The sequence below is a fragment of the Lampetra fluviatilis genome, chromosome 68 (genome assembly GCF_964198595.1).
Source record: "Lampetra fluviatilis chromosome 68, kcLamFluv1.1, whole genome shotgun sequence".
NCBI lineage: Eukaryota > Metazoa > Chordata > Hyperoartia > Petromyzontiformes > Petromyzontidae > Lampetra > Lampetra fluviatilis.
In genome coordinates this window covers 194,355-201,578 of record NC_136342.1, presented here as the reverse complement: position 1 = coordinate 201,578, position 7,224 = coordinate 194,355, and positions in this window count along the sequence as shown.

Sequence of the window (7,224 nt, the reverse complement as noted above, 5' to 3'; positions counted from 1 at the left end):
GAAACGATGAGACTTGTACAACTCTGAGCGAGCGCAGATGGACGACAAACGATGAGCGAAGATTTGAGATCCCTGGCATCTTAAGCCCAGTGTGGGAACCGCGGGGTCACACCCCCTACCCCCCCCCCCTCGTGTTTTTCTCCTCCAACTGCATCCGCCGTCACCGCCGAGCAGGAGACGCACTGGGAAGTGGACCACGTGGCGGCGGCGGTTTAGAAATCGACAGCCCCCCCCCCCCCTCCACGATTTGAGAGAGAGGGCGGATGACGAACCCAGGCCGCTGGGCCATTGAGACAAAATGTGGTCGTGGTGGGAGTTGCTGCGGAGGAGACTCAAGAAGCGGCGGCACTGGGAGAGGAGGAGGACCTTTGGACGCGGATCGGCACACGAGAGACGTCATCCCGGGAGCGTGTCCAGGAGCCGGTGGCGGCAGCTGCTGCTGCTGCGAGGGCTGTGGAAGCGTGCGTTTTAGCTGCGCGAGGAGCCGGTGCCAGCGTCGCTGCTCACCCCCCCCCCACCGCCGTGTACAGACGGTGCTCGCTCGCCCCTCGGACTCTCCACCGGCGCTTAGGGGGAGGGGCTGCACGCCAGCGGAGAGAGCGGCGGGGAGGGACCGGTTGGTCTGATTTCTCTTAACTCGCGTTGACCTTCAGGTGTTTTCCCCGTTGCTGTTGTTGTTGTTGCTGCTCGGAACGTGAACATTTGTCAAATAAAGGCATCGTTAACGGCGGTCGATGCGAGCCGACGAGGTGGCGACCTTCACTGGGGGGGTTGTTCCCGTGACGCCACACCACCTCAGCAGACCACTCCGCCACATTCATGGGGAGGGGGGGCGCAGGGAGTTGTTCCCGCTGGCTGGCTGCGTGTGGGGCGGCTGTTGGGATTCTGCGTGCGGTCATGTGCACGGCGTTGCCTGCGCTTGCTTCCTGTGCCAGCCACTTCGCTTGGATTCGGTTCATGATTCCCCGCTCGGAGGTTCCAAGTTGTGTGGAGGAGCATGACGACCGATGTCTTCGTTGCGTTCTCGGTGCTAAGTGTCAAAACGTCGCCGCGCGGTTGACGTTAAAGTGACCGCGAGAAAGAATCCCCTTGAGAGTTTAGAACGCTTCTATGTAAACGCATAGAATTACTTAACAGTTTACACTTCTGCTTTGTGTTCACCGGAGGGAGATCTTCCCGGGGCCTGTGTTCTTGTCCACTTCCCTGCCACGCCGGCGGCCAGCAAGGCGTAGCGACGCGTGTTTGTGTTGACGTTGCGTTACGGGGGTAAGGGGGAGATGGGATTGTTTGTACATTTGCGACTGGGGGGAGAGGGCGGGAGGGTGGGTGGGTTTGTACATTAGCGGGGTAAGCATATGTGTAGAGTGTGCGTGTAAAGACGTGTCCCAATGCCTGCACCGTGAATGGTGGTGTGCCGTTAACTGTGCCGGCGTTTTTTAAGCTGAGGAAGGGTGACGGAGAGGGGGTGCTGAGAACGAGATGAGAAGGGAGATGAGAGAGAGACTTTGACACAACTTTCCCCGGCACACCGCCTCAAGTTCCCACCTTCCCCCCCCGCTCCCCTCCCTCGCCGGATTGCCGACAGACGCCGCGTTTGCCCGGCTGCGATGCTCGTGTCGATGTGGCGAGCCTGTGTACAGGACGCGTTAGCCGGCCGCGGTGAGGGGTTCGTGTTGAGGGGGGGGGGGGTTGTGTCCACACAACCGCTGCCGCCGCATGTCCCCCCACACCCTTCGTAGGAGCTTCCCCCACCCCCCCCCCCCCTCTTTATTTATTTAATTTCCTCCGAATGCTGGTGGCTGAGTTTTGTTCCTCCGGTTCTTTGTCTGTTGTCGTTTTTTTTATTGACAAATACTCTGGCTTTTATGTTTTAATATAAAAAACAACAACTCAACAAACCACCGTTCCACGGTTGTGGCATTGCGTCTGTGTTGTCCCCTCGGTGTGGTCGTCGCTGCTCGTGCACGGCCGCCTCGGTTGATGGACGGGTCACGCCACGTGGGGGTCTGCCAGTGACCTGGCCAACGGCGTCAACCTCGCACATGTCCTGGGGATGGGCCTCGAGGTGCACCTAGGCTGGCACAAGTGACGTGTCGAACGGCAGTTAACATTGCTGCACGTCTCCACCTGGGGGCTGTGAATGAGCTTCTGCAATGTCGAGGATGCTCTGGGAAGGTGCCCAGCAAAAGGCCTCTGAAACAGCTCGGCAGTTCACCGGCGTCTGAGCAAAGCCCGACTCTCCCGCTGCTGGTGAAAGGCTGAATGTCGACAACCGGTCCCAAGTGCTGCTGACGTAGAACCAATGTTGTTGAAATGATGCACTCCCAGAAGGTCGGCTGGCTGATGGTATGAATCCAAGCACAATGGGAAGGACTGGATGGAGTAGACCTCTTATTTAATGTCACTCAAACTTTGAGGTCAATCTGGAAAAAACTGCTGTGTAGAGAGAATACGGTACTAATGGCGAGATCGTGGACATGTTCCAGAAGCTGCAGGGAGCTGGGGGGCAGTGCAACGCTTGTGCCTCAGCAAAAAGGACCTGGGTTCGATTCCTGATGCTCTTGCGTTTCCGTGTGACGTGTGTCCTCACCCTGGGTTCTGCAATGTGGGTGTGGAGTTTGCATGCTCTTCCCCTGTCCTGCATGGGTTTCCTCCCACAGCTCTACCCACAGACACCTTGAACTCATGTTGGATCAACGTCCCAATGCAGCCAAAGTTACCTGCGAATACATCCATTGGGATCTTGCAACAGGATCATCGGCCCGTGTCTGCAAATTAACAAAAGTAGTTTTACACAACTCATTTCTAGAGGACGCTGTTGCAGAGTTGTGCCCGTGATGACCAGGTGGTTCACGTCTGACCTTGCTGATGAGTCGCTTAAGGGTCAACTCGAGTACCTGACGCGGTGTTTCTACTTGGGCACGGGGTACAGAAAGCTGCCCGCCATTGATCACAACAAGTTTGCTGAGGGACGCTGATGAGCCGCTAAAGGACTGAGATCCCTGCAGAATGGTGCTTGTGTTTGAACCGATGTGGTTCAAGCGAGCTCGACTGCTGATGAGACACTGCATTTCGAAACCATTTGAGAATATTTATCATAAACTTGCACCATTGTTCCAGCTGCTTGCCGCCCCTGTCTACAGTACCTCTACAGTATGTAGACTGCAGGTCCCGTGTGCTCACCCATTGTACCGTGGCATGTGCCTGGGTGGCACTGCTCGGCAGATTTACACAAAACTCTCGCCCTGTGAGCCACGTGGCCGGCTCTCTCCAGGTTGAGTCCCCACCAGCAACGCAACTTTCCACTCAAGTTGCACTCATCAGATCAACTCTACTACGAGAATTGCCCTGACCCCACCCCCCGTTACAAGCAGACGGACAGAACAAATGCACGGTGATGATGCTGCTGGCAGTGGTTCACAAACAACAGCTCTAACACGCCCATTAACAGTGTGGCCGTCAAAGAAACTATAGAACAGGTGACGTTTCGGGCAATGGCCCTTAATCTTGAATGGAGAAATGTGCTAGAAAGAAGAGCCATTGCCTAAAACATTGTAATAAACAAACGTGTTTTACAAGAACAAATGTTAAATAAATACAACTTTAATGTTACATTGTTGAATCCATAACGTTAATGAGCATAAGTGAGATGTAAGTCATAGGTATTCTAATTCTATAAACGATTCCATGTTGAGGTGCATCACGTAGTGGTGTTACATGGCGCAGCCACGTGACAACTGCTTCATGTGACGTAACAACCGTGGAAAGCTGTGACGTCACGGTGACGTCACAGCAGAGTGGAGTCTCCTCTGGTCGAGGCGGCCACCTCGCCCAGCGCTGCTGCTCCACTTCTCGGGCTTCAGAGAACTTCGCCACCATCACCACCAACACCACCACCAACACCACCACTACCACCACCATCACCACCAACACCACCACTACCACCACCACCAACACCACCACTACCACCACCATCACCACCAACACCACCACTACCACCACCAACACCACCACTACCACCACCATCACCACCACTACCATCACCACCAACACCACCACTACCATCACCACCAACACCACCACTACCACCACCATCACCACCAACACCACCACTACCACCATCACCACCAACACCACCACTACCACCACTACCACCACCATCACCACCAACACCACCACTACCACCACCATCACCACCAACACCACCACTACCACCACCACCAACACCACCACTACCACCACCATCACCACCAACACCACCACTACCACCACCAACACCACCACTACCACCACCATCACCACCACTACCATCACCACCAACACCACCACTACCATCACCACCAACACCACCACTACCACCACCATCACCACCAACACCACCACTACCACCATCACCACCAACACCACCACTACCACCACTACCACCACCATCACCACCAACACCACCACTACCACCACCATCACCACCAACACCACCACTACCACCACCATCACCACCAACACTACCACCACCATCACCACCAACACCACCACTACCACCACCATCACCACCAACACCACCACTACCACCACCATCACCACCAACACCACCAACACCACCACCATCACCACCAACACCACCAACACCACCACCACGGCTGTGATCTTCACGGCTGTACAGGTCGCCGTGGTTCTGCTGCTCCCCACCACCACCACGGCGATCTTCACGACTGTGCAGATGGTGGTGGTGATGGTGGTGATGGTGGTGGTGGTTTTGCTGCTCACGCAGCCGATGGTGGAACTCCCCGGAGGATCTCGACGTGGGGGTTCGAACATCGACGGCTCCAAAACCACCACCACCATCACCACCACCATCACCACTACCACCACCACGGTCAACAACAGCGGCCACGCAGATGGACGGGAGAGGGAGAGGGACGGCCCAGCCTGGCACGGGATGTCCTGGCTCACGGACAGCGAGGCGACGACTCTCCTGCTGCTGCTGCACGCTGCGGGTCAGCGGTGCAGCAGCAGCCACAGTGGACCACGTGCTCCCCACACAGCCCCACCCCCCACCCAGCCCCTACCAGCCCCTTCCTGCACGACGGACGGACACAATAATCCCCTGTGGGTTGGTGTAACCAGGGGGTTCCTACCAGTATTATTTGGTTCTTTCGGTAAAGTCACATCGAAAAAAATATAAGTGAATAAAAAATACAAACCACAACGTTTCGATCGCAACACCAGCGGTCGTCATCAGGGTTGGCGTCTCAAGGCAAATTGTTAATGAAGGTTTAACATGGCGTAGCCCAAGTGTCAGCAGCGTGGGCGGGCAGCTGATGTTATTGTCGGTGCTGGGCAACGATGGTGCTGGTGGTGGGCTTCCACCAATGAAAGGGCTGTAATCATTGCACCTCGCTTTACACACTCACCCTGATGACGGTGGAGGTTGCTGTTAGAGGTGATGGTAGTAGTGGGTAATGATGGTACTGGTGGTGGTGATGGTAGTAGTGGGTAATGATGGTACTGCTAGTGGTGATGGTAGTAGTGGGTAATGATGGTACTGCTAGTGGTGATGGTAGTAGTGGGTAATGATGGTACTGGTGGTGGTGATGGTAGTAGTGGGTAATGATGGTACTGCTAGTGGTGATGGTAGTAGTGGGTAATGATGGTACTGCTAGTGGTGATGGTAGTAGTGGGTAATGATGGTACTGCTAGTGGTGATGGTAGTAGTGGGTAATGATGGTACTGCTAGTGGTGATGGTAGTAGTGGGTAATGATGGTACTGGTGGTGGTGATGGTAGTAGTGGGTAATGATGGTACTGGTGGTGGTGATGGTAGTAGTGGGTAATGATGGTACTGCTAGTGGTGATGGTAGTAGTGGGTAATGATGGTACTGGTGGTGGTGATGGTAGTAGTGGGTAATGATGGTACTGCTAGTGGTGATGGTAGTAGTGGGTAATGATGGTACTGCTAGTGGTGATGGTAGTAGTGGGTAATGATGGTACTGCTAGTGGTGATGGTAGTAGTGGGTAATGATGGTACTGCTAGTGGTGATGGTAGTAGTGGGTAATGATGGTACTGCTTGTGGTGATGGTAGTAGTGGGTAATGATGGTACTGCTAGTGGTGATGGTAGTAGTGGGTAATGATGGTACTGGTGGTGGTGATGGTAGTAGTGGGTAATGATGGTACTGCTAGTGGTGATGGTAGTAGTGGGTAATGATGGTACTGCTAGTGGTGATGGTAGTAGTGGGTAATGATGGTACTGCTAGTGGTGATGGTAGTAGTGGGTAATGATGGTACTGCTTGTGGTGATGGTAGTCGTGGGTAATGATGGTACTGCTTGTGGTGATGGTAGTAGTGGGTAATGATGGTACTGGTGGTGGTGATGGTAGTAGTGGGTAATGATGGTACTGCTTGTGGTGATGGTAGTAGTGGGTAATGATGGTACTGCTTGTGGTGATGGTAGTAGTGGGTAATGATGGTACTGCTAGTGGTGATGGTAGTAGTGGGTAATGATGGTACTGCTTGTGGTGATGGTAGTAGTGGGTAATGATGGTACTGCTTGTGGTGATGGTAGTAGTGGGTAATGATGGTACTGGTGGTGGTGATGGTAGTAGTGGGTAATGATGGTACTGCTTGTGGTGATGGTAGTAGTGGGTAATGATGGTACTGGTGGTGGTGATGGTAGTAGTGGGTAATGATGGTACTGCTAGTGGTGATGGTAGTAGTGGGTAATGATGGTACTGGTGGTGGTGATGGTAGTAGTGGGTAATGATGGTACTGCTAGTGGTGATGGTAGTCGTGGGTAATGATGGTACTGCTAGTGGTGATGGTAGTAGTGGGTAATGATGGTACTGCTTGTGGTGATGGTAGTCGTGGGTAATGATGGTACTGCTTGTGGTGATGGTAGTAGTGGGTAATGATGGTACTGGTGGTGGTGATGGTAGTAGTGGGTAATGATGGTACTGGTGGTGGTGATGGTAGTAGTGGGTAATGATGGTACTGCTAGTGGTGATGGTAGTAGTGGGTAATGATGGTACTGCTAGTGGTGATGGTAGTAGTGGGTAATGATGGTACTGCTAGTGGTGATGGTAGTAGTGGGTAATGATGGTACTGCTTGTGGTGATGGTAGTAGTGGGTAATGATGTTGCTGGTGGTGATGGTAGTAGTGGGTAACGATGTTGCTGGTGGTAGGTTTCCACCAATGAAAGGGCTGCCAGGTTTAAAATGGAAACATTACA